Genomic DNA, 15,079 nt, shown 5'->3' on the forward strand with positions numbered 1-15,079 from the left:
CATACAATAATGCATATGTGATCAAGAAATATCCAAACTAGGTATAGTATAAGATACAGTGTACTTGAAGAGTAAAAGTGGGCAGTAAATAACTTATTACCAAAGGAATATGAATAATGGCATAAGTAGAATATATATCTTTGAGATGGAGTTTCACTCTTGTTGCCCAGGCTGGAGTGCAATGGTGCGATATCAGCTCATTGCAGCCTCCACCTCCCAGGTTCAAACGATTCTCCTGCCTCAGCCTCCCAAGTAGCTGGGATTACAGGCGCCTGCCACCACGTGGTTTCGTGGTTTCACAATGTTGGTCAGGTTGGTCTTGAACTCCTGACCTCAGGCGATCCGCCCACCTCGGCATCCCAAAATGCTGGGATTTACAGGCATGAGCCACAGCGCCAGCTCCATGTGATTTCTTTAACTTCTTAAACCTCAGTTCCTTCTCTTTAAACTACACAGATAAAATGCAACAACATTTTCTGTTTTTTTTTTTTTTTGTTAAAAAAAAACAATAAAAAAATAAAGATAATGCATTTAAGCACTTAGTGCAGAATTGGGCCCACAATAAGAAATTAATAAATGAGTTATTATTATTATTATTATTATAATATAGAATTAGTTAATAAGTATCTGTAGTTTCCCATGAAATTACCTGTCAGGAGCAAATTAGCTCCTTCTTATTGAGTTTTTACTTTTAACATACCCCGTCTGCTATCATAAAATAGTTTGAGGAAGCTTACAATTAAAGATATGTGTTCAATACTATCGTAAAAATATAGATTTTAAAAATTTCACCTACAGTGTAGGAAATGGAAGTGAGTATGATTACTATATTTGAACCCTTTCTGTGTTTCCTCACTGCAAAAAAGGAACTAAAAATATTAAGTTGTACAAGTCATATTTTTTAAGATAGTTATTCAGGAAGAACAATCAAAATGTAATATATTTGGATAGCACTTTCTAAAATGTTTCTCCCTGCAATGTTTCATGTGTTTTTTCCAAAACTTCTGTGAGTCTGCTGACCAGCTATGACACCCAATTTTATATATGAGGAAATTAAGGCCCAGGAAGGTCACAGAGCTAAGAAGAAACAGAGCTAAGACTTGAATCCAAGTTTGGAGAAAATCATACACAAAAAAATTAACATAGCTCTGAGCTCCCTGTAAGTAAAGACAAAAATGGGTGTGGGGTGAGGGCATGCCTCCTGTTATCTGATAAAATATCTAATAAAAGGAAGCCTACTTTGGGCTAGTAGATACCAGCTTTTTCCTTCCACTAAATCTAACAGAAATTAGTAACACAGATATATATTCAAGAGGCTTTCGACCACAAAAGTGAACTGCGATTTTAGTAGAGGTCTTAAACAAATTGCAGACATGTTTATGTTTTTTATATGTCTCTGTATTATATAGCCTAAGGGAGTAATTTTAAATTGGTTCTGTGAAGGAATTACTTTTAAACAGCAGATGGTAGGAGCAATACTTTCTAGGTAAATGCTATTCTATCAAGAAAGATTTATTGAGAACATACTATGTGCCAGTATCTATGCTAGATAGTGAGTATACAGAGATGAAAGTTATGATGCCTGCCCTCCAAGGTCTAACAGTCCAGTGGTGACATTCAATTGCGATAAAACACTCTGATCGTGGTGGAGAGCTGTGCAAACGCAGAGGCAGTAGTGAATGACAGACCAGCTAAATGTGCAAGATGGCCTCAGAGAGTCAAGGATTTGAAACTTAAGACATTTGCCAAGTGAACAAGAGCAGAACAGGTTTTGCAAACAAGAAAGGGTATGTGCAAGGGAGCAGAGGCAAGAGGTGTAAGGGGGTGCAAGGGCTTCCTAGAGACTAATGAGTTCAGTGTTCCTTGAACTTTAATAAGACAGAAGGTAGGTGGTGGGAGAGAGGTTGAAGCAACACACAGCGGTCAGATGGGGCTGCTTATGCCTTGCAAGGCATGTAGTTTGCCCATTGAGTAACTGCAACTCACCAATGTCTATTGCACAGGGAATGGACATGCTCTGATGAGGATCCCAAGTATTATGTCAGTCCACTAGATGACCAGTCTGCCAATGTGTTAAATTTTCAGATTTTACCAATTTGCCAAAATCATGTTCCTTATATCTATTTATAAAGTTTACAGAAGTTTATGACTTGCTAATTGACTTGTTTTCATTTGGAGTTTGTAATAGCATTTCAAAGAATGTGCAGTTTGCATCTGATGCTGGGATACAGAAAAATTAGGCAAATTAGGAGCTATGCTAGGGAGAATAGGCCTTTGCCGGGAAAAGAGAGAAGGATGCATGGCCCATGATGCCAATCCTGGAAAGGAAGTTTCCTGAGGAAGTTGACTTGGGGGAGGTTGAGGCTGAGAAGACTACACAGATTCAGGGGCAGAAAGAGAGATTATGGAACCGTGAGAGGACACTGGGGAGAAGAAATTGGACAAATGGAGGATCAGAGAACAAGGCTAGAATCAGCAAAGGAAAATAAAAGAATGGAGGAGAGAGGACAGGGGTAGGGAAATGTCTGAGGGCCATGGCATCCCACAGCCCCCAGGGACCTACAATCTATACCAAACAACTGAGGTAAACATCTTTGTGGTAAATGGTATATTTGGCAAATTAGACATTCATGAATTTCATTTCCAGTAAATTGACTTTTGGCTAATTGATTTTTTTTTTCTCCAAAAGGACAGGTACCAGTATAGAATATTCAAGAACAGGAGATTTTTAAGACTATAGATGGAAAGAGAAAGTAGAGTCAAAAGAGTTTTTGTTTTTCAAGTGGGAAATGAATACATTCATGCGTGAGGAGAAAGAGTTAAAAATTGAACATACCAAAAAGAGAAAGAGGCCAGGGGTGGTGGCTCACACCTGTAATCCCAGGACTTTGGGAGGCAGAAGCAGGGAGATCACTTGAGGTCAAGAGTTCGAGACCAGCCTGGGCAACAGGACAAAACCCCATCTCTACTAAAAATACAGAAATAGCCAAGCATGGTGGTGCATGCCCATAATCCCAGCTACTCGGGAGGCTGAAGCACGAGAATAGCTTTAACTCGGGAGGCAGAGGTTGCAGTGAGCTGAGATTGCACTGCTGCACTCCAGCCTGGGTGACAGAGCAAGACTCTGTCTCAAAAAAAAAAAAAAAAAAAAGAGAGAGAGAGAGAGAATATTTTTGTAGCAAGATATTCCAGTTATTATTACTATAGAGCAAGCTTTCCCAAGACCTAGTGGCTTAATAAATGACAACATTTATTTTGTTCACAAAGCTATAATTTGGCCAGGGCTTGGCAGTGACAGCTCATCCCTGCTCCACCCAGGGTCAGCTGCAATGGCTCAAAGGTAAGGGACTAAAATTACTGAAGACTCATTCACTCCTGTCTCGCGGATGATGCTGGCACTTGTCTGAGGGTCTCAGTTTTTTTCCACATGGTTTTCTCCATGTGACCTCCCCGTGTGGGTTAGAATGCTTCCTCTCCCATTGTGGTTGAGTTGAAAGACAAACATCTAGAAGGAAAGAACCAGGCAGAAGCTAAACACACGCCTTTCTAACCTAGTTTCACCAGTAATACAATGTCACTTCTACTGTATTCACAGGACTATCCAGATTCAAGAAGAGGAAACACAGATGCCATCTGTGATGGTTAGCATTATGTGTCAACTTGATTGGATTGAAGGATGCTTAAATAGCTGGTAAAGTATTGTTTCTGGGTGTGTCTATGAGGGCGTTGCCAGAGGAGATTGACATTTGAGTCGGTGGACTGGGAGAGGAAGACACACCCTCAGTATGGGTGGGCACCATCCAATCGGCTGCCAGACCAGCTAAAACAAAGCAGATGGAAGAAGGTGGGATAAGCCGGCTTGCTGAGTTTTCTGGCTTCCATCTTTCTCCCCTGCTGGATGTTTCTTGCCCCTGGACATCAGACTCCAGATTCTTCGGCCTTTGGACTCTTGAACTCACACTAGTGGTTTGCCTGGGACTCTCTGGCCTTCGGCTACAGATTGAAGGCTACACTGTCGACTTCTTTACTTTTGAGGCTCTTGGACTCGGAATGAGCCACTGCTGGCTTCCTACCTCCTCAGCTTGCAGATGGCTTATCATGGGACTTCACCTTGTGATCGTGTGAGTTAATTCTTAAACTCCCTCATATATACACCTACCCTATTAGTTCTGTCCCTCTGCAGAACCCTAATACACCATCCTTTAATAGAAGAATATCAATATTATAAAAAGAATACAAGAATACAAAATAATATATATTCCAAATTGTTGTATTCTTTATATACTTCACACATATATATATCACACATATATGTATGTGTGTGTATGTATTTCACCATTTTAGACAAATACAATCTGTTATCCACACTCACTGAAGTGGCTTAAAAAAAATAGCTCCAGAACAGAGATGAAACAGCCTTACATTGGCAAGAGGATAGTTTTTCTGTTAGGGAGGGGCTAGGCCAGGAATTCAGCTGACTGTGAGCCGATTTAAAGAGAACAAGGAGAACCAAGAAAGCTATGCAAGCCAGGTTTAGGCCTTTCTTTCCCCCCATCTAAGTTTCAGATGGTATCTTAGTCCTGCAATTCTCCTCCTTTACCTTAAATTCAAGTTCAGGAAATTATAATTTGTTGCATTTTGATGAAAGTTTCCATCACACTTTAAAATATTAATATTTGACCCTGAAGTCTTCCTTTTTATACTATAATTATTAGCAGATATAAAGGAAGTCCCAGCATAGGTATTTGGAGGATCTAATTTTCACCATTCCATACTGTTCATGGGGAAGAAACAATAAGAGGTTAGAAACTGAGTCAAAAGAACAGAAAATGTAATAGAAGTTTTATTTTAATTCTAATCTGCCCTGGTCTTTCTCCAGTATCTCCAGTTATCACTATCTGTTGTAGTCTCTCTGAGGTGTGAAATACTTGCCACATCTTTCCAGAAATGAAGAAGAACCATCCTTAAATAATTGCATATTTAATAATGCCTAATGCTTCCCACTAAAGTAATGTCAGAATTTACAAATTGCTCACAAGCAGTAACACTGATCTCATTTTCCTTTTCTTTAATGTCTATTGTTCTCACCTTGGAAATTATAAAGAATGTTTTCTAGGTTTAATGATTTCTGGAACATCTAATTTATTTCAGACACATTAGAGTTAGTATCTATTTATTTCTTTACCCCTAGGTCCAAAGGAAATTAAGTGTTGTAAAAAAGGTAGATAGAATAAGGAGAAATATTATTTTCTATATCCAATAAGCTCAGAGACAAGAACAACCTTTCCGTAACCTGTTGTGGAAGGTCACGGCAAGTAGCCTTGCTAATGGGCAAATTGTTGAACTTTTAGGAAAGGTTTAAAAGCACCGAGGTTTGGAGGGTTGAACTTCCGGAGACCATATAGATCTGCTGGCAGAATTTCTCAGAAGACTGTGAATATTAAAAGGGGAATTATGGACGTGACAAGCAGAGGAAACCCAAGGGTTTGATGCAATATTTGGCTACTAGAACAACTAGGAAAATCTGTACATGATCCTTTTCCATCCTAAGAGGAAAGTTTATTCTACATCAAAAAAGATTAGCAAAATCATTATATCATCTACAAATCTGCTGTGGCTGTCAGTCCCTTTTTTTTCCTGTTATATCAGAGAAGTATCTCTTCTCAAGATCAATAATCATTCCCTCTGAATGAGCTCCAGATCCCTTTCTTTCTCATCTTATTAGACATTATTCATCACCTCTCTTTCTTGTATCTTCAACTTCTCCATCTAGACCAACTCATTCTTACCAGAGCACCAATGGGTTCTAATGTTCTCACATCTTTAAAAACATCGTTCTCCTTTGACCTCCTATCTCCCCATCCTCTTCCAATTGCCACTCCTTTGCTCTCTCCCTGTCATACTCAAACTTCTTGAAAATATTGCCTCCAAACCCTACATCAAAATTCTTACCTCCTATTCACTCTTCAAACTCCCTGATACTATTTCCATTCCTAAAATCACACCGATATTAATTTTGTCAAGGAGGGCACAACTTTCACCTTGCAAATCTAATTGACCTCTTCTGTCCTCATTCTTCTTAAACTCTCACTAGCAGTCAACAGAACTGGCACTCAATCCTCTTTGAAACGTGGCTGCTAGTACTTCCTACTGTCTTTAGCCAGCTTCTTCTACTCTCCTGACTTCCAAAAGTTGAAGTTCTTCTGGGAACTATGTGGGACATCTTCCTGTATACACTCTTTTTTAGGTGATTAAAACTTTCAGTACCATCATTGTGTCAGCAACATCTAAAACTTCCATCTCCAGCTTAGACCATTCTGAGGATCCCAAACTCACATACCCAATGGTTTATTTAATATCTCTCCTTCTCCAATTGGATGTCTCATAAACAATCTAAATTTGATGTGCCCCGAACTCAAATTCTATGCATTCCCTGCCTCCAAAATGCTCACTTCTTAGTCTTTCCTGTCTCTGAAAATGGTACCATGATCTATTCAGTGTCCACAAACAAGTGTTTGATACTTCCCTCTCTTTCAAACCCACAGCTAATCTATACTCAAGCCCTGTCTGTTCAAACTACATACGTGTCTTGGATCACTCCATTGCTCTAGATTCTTTTCTAATTGAAAAAGAAATCACAGAAAATGTTGAACACATTCTCTTCTTTTTCCTATGTACTCTGAATTCCCTGGGAGAAGTCCAGTCTATGTTAAATAAATGATATAAATAAATAAGTTTAATGCAACATATTAACCTTGAAGTTTTGGTTATCAGTGCTTTTCTCTATGGGGAACTCATATGCTGTTTCAAACTTCAAAGCTGATTTTTGAGAGGAAGATATATTTTCTCATAGAACCCCGAGAGACTTGTATCAGAAATGAAGAAATGATTTCAGTTTTTTAAAGTTTCTTATATGGTGTCTTCAAAAAATAAATTTAGTTTTTTGCTCAAAAGACGTCTGAATGTTACTTCATTCTACACAACATAAAATTATATATTACCCTTCACCTCCTGAAACTTTCTGCTGGATAGAATTAAGAGTCATTTACTTGTCCCAAAGTAAAACAAGCCCTATGGGTCAAATTCCATCCACCTCTTCCCCTATGGAGGGTGAAGAGATTTTCAGTCAAAGAAGGAAAGAAGGGAATGAAGGAAGAAAGGAAGGGGGAAAGAGAAAAGGAGAGGGAAGGAAGAGGAAGGAAGGAAGGAAGGAAGGGAGAGAGGGAGGGGAAAAAGGAAAAAAAGAAAAGTTTTATCTAATTAGCTAACCTCAAAATCTAATAAGATCTTATTTCTTGTCAGTAAGAAATTTGAGAAATGGGATTTAAAAAGAAATAGCTAAGTTCATCTGCCACCATTAGGCACCTGAAATGAAAATGAAAGATTTGACTAATTTATTCAAGTCAAAAAATAAGGATCGCATTCTGCTTCCAAAGCACCATTGTGCTATGAACTGTACAATTCAAGTTCATTGCATGATTTAGAAGTGATCAGATTGAATTGTCTTCATTGTATGCCCTTAATCATAAAGAGTTTGTATGCCTTTGAAAGAAGAGGAGTTTAGAATAACAAGAGCATGGAGACTTCTTTTATTTTAATGCATTCAGATGACTGAGTCATAGAAACTTGTTGAAGATATTTATTGAGCTGCTACCTCACATGAAGGACTTTTTGGAATTAATAGGCTCTGAGAGACCCAACTTGTCAGACCCCCAGTGGCTCAGAAGATTGTACATCTTTGTGAATATGACAAGACATCCAAGCACCCTGAACCTGAGACTGCAGGGGAACAAGAAGCATTGCTGATTTTTTCAATGCACGAGTATGCAGACTCCAGGTGGACATGTGGACTGAGCAGATGGCAGCTGAGGATGGCACTTGCTTCCCATCCCTGAACATTCAGAGCTCAAAATATCCAAAAATTCTGAAGAATTACAGAATTGATGAAAATGACACCATAATTTTAGAAGAGATTCATGGAGTGTAATAAATACAGATCATGTTAATGTTTGTGGTTATCTAGAGATAACATCCAAACAAGCAAATGTCCACTCTATCACAGCATCATTCAACCCCACAAGAAAAAAATAGGGTGGATTGTGCCCACCTAGAAGATTAAGCATCCCTGGAAATGTAACTTAACTGATATTTAAATCCATTTGATCTCTTTGAAATATTTGGCTCTGAAAGTATTTTTCTTGCTGTAGTGAATTCTGCTGCTGTACTAGCCAGACCCCTTGGCAAGGACTGGTGTGCTCATCCCCTAGTTGGTGTTGTTGTTGACTATTAATGGCATGGAACTAAAACCTTTTCCAAGTAATTGCCCTCAGCCAAGCAAGAGCTGCCTAACTTAGGAGGTTATGCCCAACCCCCACCCACACTCCTGGGGACAGATCACAGCTAATGACTTCCTGGGGGCAGAGATGGGCTTGTTTCAAGGAACAACTTAATATCACAATTCATGCCCTACACAATTCCTCAGGGAATAGGCTAAAGCTAGACTTCATCCAAAACTGCATCTTAGTTTAAGTGCCTTCCACTCTCTATCCCATCCCTCACTCCTTTCCTCCTAAGAAAATAAATAATACCCACAAGAATTTGTCTCAAGACCTGCTTTTAGAAAATATGAACTAAAACACTTGGTGCTAGGAGTGGTCTTAGGAAACAGTTTTAAGGTTAAGATGCTGATACTGAATTATTTGCCAGCCAGCTGGACAAAGGGCCCATTACTTGTGGTAGTCAGAGTACTGATGATCCCTGGCAGATTATAAATAAATTATGCTTGTGATGAACTGGGACAAAATATAAGCAAGAGGAAAAACACTGGCTCATGCAACATTTCTGGAGTTTGAGGGGAACAAAGGAAATAATCATTATAAGGGTTGTGGAATTAGGAGGCTATTGCCATAGAAGCTTTGAAAAAGGAGAAGGGCAAGATCAGGGCAATCAATCACCAATTCAAAGCAAAGTGTTAAAGTGAGAGGACCCCTTTAGAGACATTTAAAGAAACACTCATATGAGATGTCCCAGTGCTAGGGTAAATCCACACATTGTTAAGCTATTGTGTGAAGCTACCTAAACCATCAGGACAATCTACAGGCTATCGCTCTGCCCTATTATATTGATGACATCCTGTTATTTATACCTATGAACAAGAAGTGTCAGGTACTTTTTTTTTTTTTTTTTTTTGAGACAGTCTCACTCTGTCGCCCTGGCTGGAGTGCAGTGGCGCGATCTCGGCTCACTGTAAGCTCCACCTCCCGGGTTCATGCCATTCTCCTGCCTCAACCTCCCAAGTAGCTGGGACTACAGGTGCCCGCCACCACGCCTGGCTAATTTTTTGTATTTTTAGTACAGATGGGGTTTCACCGTATTAGCCTGGATGGTCTCGATCTCCTGACCTCGTGATCCGCCCGCCTCGGCCTCCCGAAGTGCTGGGATTACAGGTGTGAGCCACCACACCCAGCCAAAGTGTCAAGTACTTTGGATACCTTGGTAAAACATACCAGATAGTGGGAGATAAACACCACATGATTCTGAAGCCTGACTCGTTAATGAAATTTTTAGGAGTTTGGTGATCTGAGGCATGCCACGACATTTTTTTCTCCTAAAGGGCAAAATTATTGCACCTTGTACCTCATATCTTAATAAAGATACACACTTAGTAGACGTGACTAGATTCTGGAGGGATAGCATATCCACACTTGAATTAATGTTCTGACCCAGTCATGGGGTGAGGGGAGATACAGAAGGCAGCTACTTTTTGAGTGGAACCCATATCAAGAAAAGAGTATTAAATCCAATGCAGGCTATGATACAAGCAGCCTTACTATTTGGGCCACATGACCCAGCAGAGTCCAGGTACTAGAAGAATTTGTGCTAGGAAAAGGTATCATGTGGTGTCTGTACCAAGCCCCAAAAGTAGGTTCACATGAAGATTTCTGGAGTTCTAAAGCAAGACGAAATCATTTCCAGCAAAGAACTACACACAATGTATGAAGGAGTTCTTGCCATACTGTCAGGCCTTGGTAAAGAAAAAATATCTGACTACAAGATATTAAATCACCATGTAGCTATAACCACCCAAAATAAGCTGTGTATGTCAAATACACCAAGTCATGCGGTTGAGTGGGATGAGAAGCACCAGGATCAGGCTCAAGCAGGTTTAAAGGGCATAACTAAGCTGCACAAGGAGATACAGAGATCCTTATATCACTCACCACTGTGACAGTGACGCCACTTGTTCAGATCACAGCTATTCTCTCATGGGGAGTTCCCTGTAATACCTGACAGAGGAAGAAATAACCTGAACTTGATTCACAGGTGAGCCAGCCGAGTACATGGGTGCAATCCCAAAACAGATTGCTGCCACAACTACAAAGTGGCGGTGAAAGACGATGGTGAAGGGAAATTCTCCCAGTGGACAGAACTTCAAGTGTGCACCTGATCTTCTACTTTGCGTTGAGAGAAAAGTAACCCAAGATAAAGATATACATAAACTCAATAGCAATGATGAATGGCTTAGCTGGTTCAGCAGAGACCTGGAAGGATCAAGATGAAATATTTGGGAAAAGGAGATTTGGGAGGAGCCATGTGGGAGAACTTATAGGAATAGGCTTAAAATGTGAAGAACTTTGTATCATATATTATTGCACACTAGAGAGCAAATACTGCACGAGGCACTAAATAATCAAATGGAAAGGTTATGCAAGGAAAAAAGACAGAAGAAAAGAACAGTGATGACTTAGCCAGTTGTTATCAGCCAAACTCCTTTAGCCAGCCTAATAGTTGCACAATGGGCTTACGGAGAGACTAGTCATGGTGACAGAGATGGAGGCAATGCACAGACTCTCTTTAATCAAGGCTGATCTAGCTTCTGCTGCTGCTGAATGTCTGATCTGCTGGCAGCAGAGACCAATGTTAGGCTTCTAATACAGTACCACTCCTTCAGGGAACTTCTTTCTGCTCCCTTCATTCTGTTACACTCCTACCCCAAACTAAATGCCCTATGGTATGGATGCTGGTTATTTCCAAACATGCTTTCAACACCTAGAACAAGCTACCTGATGTTTTAAAAGTAATTATTTATCACATATAAGGGAGTTTCAATAAAGCTAGCAGTGGATTTCTTGGCAGAAATGTTACAGGCCAGGAGAAATGATGTATTCAAAGTGCTTAAGAAAAAAAAAAAACTGCCAACCAAGAATATTTTACTTGGTAAAGGCATATATCAGAAATAAAGAAAAAATAAACACTTTTCCAGAAAAACAAAAGCTGAAGGAGTTCATCACTACCAGGCCAGTCTTACAAAAAGTGCTAAAAGGAGTTCTTCAAGCTGAAAGAAAAGAATACTGATCAGTAACATGAAAACATATGAAAGTATAAAACTCACCAGTGAAAGTAAATACACAGTCAAATTCAGAATACTCTTATACTGTAGTGGTGACCTATAAATCACTTTTATTTTTACTAGGAAGGTTAAAATACAAAACTGTTAAAAATAATAATAGCTACAATAAGTTAAGAAATACACAATATAAAAAATATAAATTGTGTTATAAAATGTGAGGATAAAAGTGTGGAGGTTTTTCATATGATCGAAGTTAAGTTGTTATAAATTTAAAATATCCTGTTATAACAATAACATGTTTTATATAAGCTTCATGTTAACCATAAAGCAAAAACCTATAGAAGACACATGAAAGATAAAAAGGAATCAAAACATGCCTCCAGAGAAAGTCACCTAATCACAAAGGAAGACAGCAAAAGAGGAAGAAAATAAACAAAGGATCTACAAAACAACCAGAAAACAATTAATAAAATGACAGCAGCAAGTCCTTACCTATCAATAATTACCCTGAATGTAAATGGATTAAATTATCCAATGAAAGACATAGAGTGGCTGAATGGACTTTTAAAAAAAAAAAAAAAAAGGAAAACAAGCCCCAACTATATACTGCCTACAAGAGATTCATTTCACCTTCAAGGACACACAGAGATTGAAAGTAAAAGAATGGAAAGATATCCCACACAAATGAAAACCAAAAGAAAGCAGGAATAGCTATACTTATTTTAGGTAAAATAGACTTTAAGTCAAAAACTGTAAAACAAGACAAAGAAGGTCATTATATAATGATAAAGGGATCAATTCAGCAAGAGGATATAACAATTGTGAATATATATGCACCCAGCATCAGAGCACCTAAATATATAAAGCAAATATTAATAGATCCGAAGAGACAGATAAACTGCAATACAGTAATAGGAGGGGAATTCAATACTCGACTTTCAACAACAAACAGATCATCCAGACAGAAAATCAATAAGGAAACATTGGACTTGAACTATACTTTAGACCAAATAGACCTAACACATATAGAGAACATTTCATCCAACAGCAGCAGAATTCACATTATTCTCAAGTGTACATAGAACATTCTCCAGGATAGATACGGTAGGCCACAAAACAAGTCTTAACAATTTAAGAAAATTAAAATCGTATCAAGTATCTTTTCTGGACACAACGGCATGAAATAAAATTTTAAGAAAATTCACAAATAGATAGAAATAAACACTATACTCCTAAACAACTAATGGGTAGAAATTCAAAAGAAAAATTTAAAATATCTTGAAATAAACAAAAATGGAAACACAACATACCAAAACTTATGGGATACAGCAAAAGCAGTTATTACAGAAAAGTTTCTAGCTCTAAATGCCTACATCAAAAAAGAAGAAAGATCTCAAATAAACAACCTGATATTACACTTTAAGCAATTAGAAAGAGAACAAACTAAGCCAAAGTCAGTAGAAGGAAGAAAATAATAAAGATTAGAGCAGAAATAAATGAAATAGAGACCGAAAAACATAAGAAAAGATTCACGAAACTGAGTTGCTTTTTTGCAAATATAAAAAAAGTCAACAAACTCCTAACTAGACTAAGAATAGAGAAGACTCAAATCAGAAATGAAAGAGGAAACATTACAACTTATACCCCAGAAATACAAAGGATCATAAGAGACCACTATGAATAATTATAGGCCAACAAATTGGATAACCTAGAAAAAATGGATTAATTTCTACACATACCAAAGCTAAACATGAAGAAATGAAAAATATGAACAGACCAATAATAAGCGACAAAGACTGAGTCAGAAATAAAAGTCTCCCATCAAAGATACACTCAGGACCTGATGGCTTCACTGCTCAGTTCTACCAAACATTTAAATAACTAATACCAATCCTCCTCAAACTCTTCTAAGAAATTGAAGAGGAGGGAATACTTCCAAACTTGTTTCATGAGATCAGTATTACCGTGATACCAAAGCCAGATAAGGACACCATAAGAAAATAAAATTATAGGCCAATATCCTTGATGAAAATGGATGCAAAAATTCAACAAAATACTAAAAGAACATTAAAATAGTAACAATATTAAAAGGATCATTCATCATAATCAAGTGGGATTTATCCCTGGATACAACGATGATGCAACATTTGCAAATCAATGTTACGTACTGTGACAGTACATAACCACAGTAACAGAAAGAAGGGGAAAAGAATACGATTATCTCCATAGATGCAAAAAAGGCATTTGTCCACATTTAACATCCTTTCATGAAAAAAATTCTCAAGGTAGTTGGAGAACAAACATACCTCAATACAATAAAAGCCATACATGACAAGCCCACTGCTAACATATACTCAAGGCTGAAAAGGTACAAGCTTTTCCTCTAAGGTCAGGAACTGATATGGTTTGGTTGTGTCCCCACCCAAAATCTCATCTTGAATTGTAATCCCATAATCCCCACAGGTCAAGGGCAGGACCAGGTGGAGATAATCAGATCATAAGGGCAGTTTCCCCCATTCTATTCTTGTGATAGTGAGTGAGTCTCATGAGATCTCATAGTTTTATAAGCATCTGGTATTTCCCCTGTTTGCACTCATTCTCTCTCCTGCTGCCCTGTGAAGAGGTGCCTTCTGCCATGATTGTAAGTTTCTGGAGTCCTCCCCAGCCCTGCAAAACTGTAAATCAATTAAATCTCTTTTCTTTATAAATTACTCAATCTCAAGTATTTCTTCATAGCAGCATGAGGATGGACTAATACAGGAACAAAACGAGGATGCCCACTCTCACCACATCTATTCAACATAGTATGGGAAATCAGAGGGCAATTAGTCAAGAGAAAGAAAGAAAAGGTATCCAAATCAGAAAGAAGGAAGTTAAATTGTCTCTGTTTGTAGACCACATGATCTTATATATAGAAAACCCTAAAGACTCCACCAAAAAACAGAATAAATTTAGTAAAGTTTCATAATACAAAATCAACATTAAAAAATCAGTAGCATTTCTATTTACTGACAATAAACTCTCTGAAAAAGAAACCAAGAAAACAATCCCATTTACAATAACTATTTATAATAGCTACCAAAAAAAACAAATACTTAAGAATAAAATCAATCAAGGAAGTGAAATATGTACACTGAAAACTATAAAACACTGATGAAAGAAATTAAAGAAGACACAAATAAATAGAATGATATCCTGTGTTCATGGATTGGAAAAATGTTGTTAGAATGTTTATACTACCCAAAGAAATCTACGATTCAATGTAATCCCTATCAAAATCCCAATGATATGTTTCATATGGACAAAATAATCCTACATCTTGTATGAAACCACAAAAGACAGTAAATAGCCAAAGCAATCTTGAGCAAAAAGAACAAAGCCAGAACCATCACATTATCTGATTTCAAAATCTACTACAAAGCTCTAATAATCAAAACAGCATGGTGCTGGCATAAAAACAGATGCATAGACCAATGGGACTGAATAGATAGTTCAGAATTACATAAATCCATGCATTTAGAATCCATTGATTTTTTATAAACATGCTAAGAACACACAATGGAGAAAGGAAAATCTCTTTAATAAATGCTACTGGGAAAACCAGGTATCTACATGCAGAAAAATGAAATTAAACCCTTAGCTTACCCCAAGTACAAAAAAGCAACTCAAAATGGATTAAACATGCAAATATAAGACCTGAAACTGGAAAATGACTGGAAGAAATATAGG

The sequence above is a fragment of the Pongo pygmaeus genome, chromosome 14, assembly GCF_028885625.2.
Source record: "Pongo pygmaeus isolate AG05252 chromosome 14, NHGRI_mPonPyg2-v2.0_pri, whole genome shotgun sequence".
Classification (NCBI taxonomy): Eukaryota; Metazoa; Chordata; class Mammalia; order Primates; family Hominidae; genus Pongo; species Pongo pygmaeus.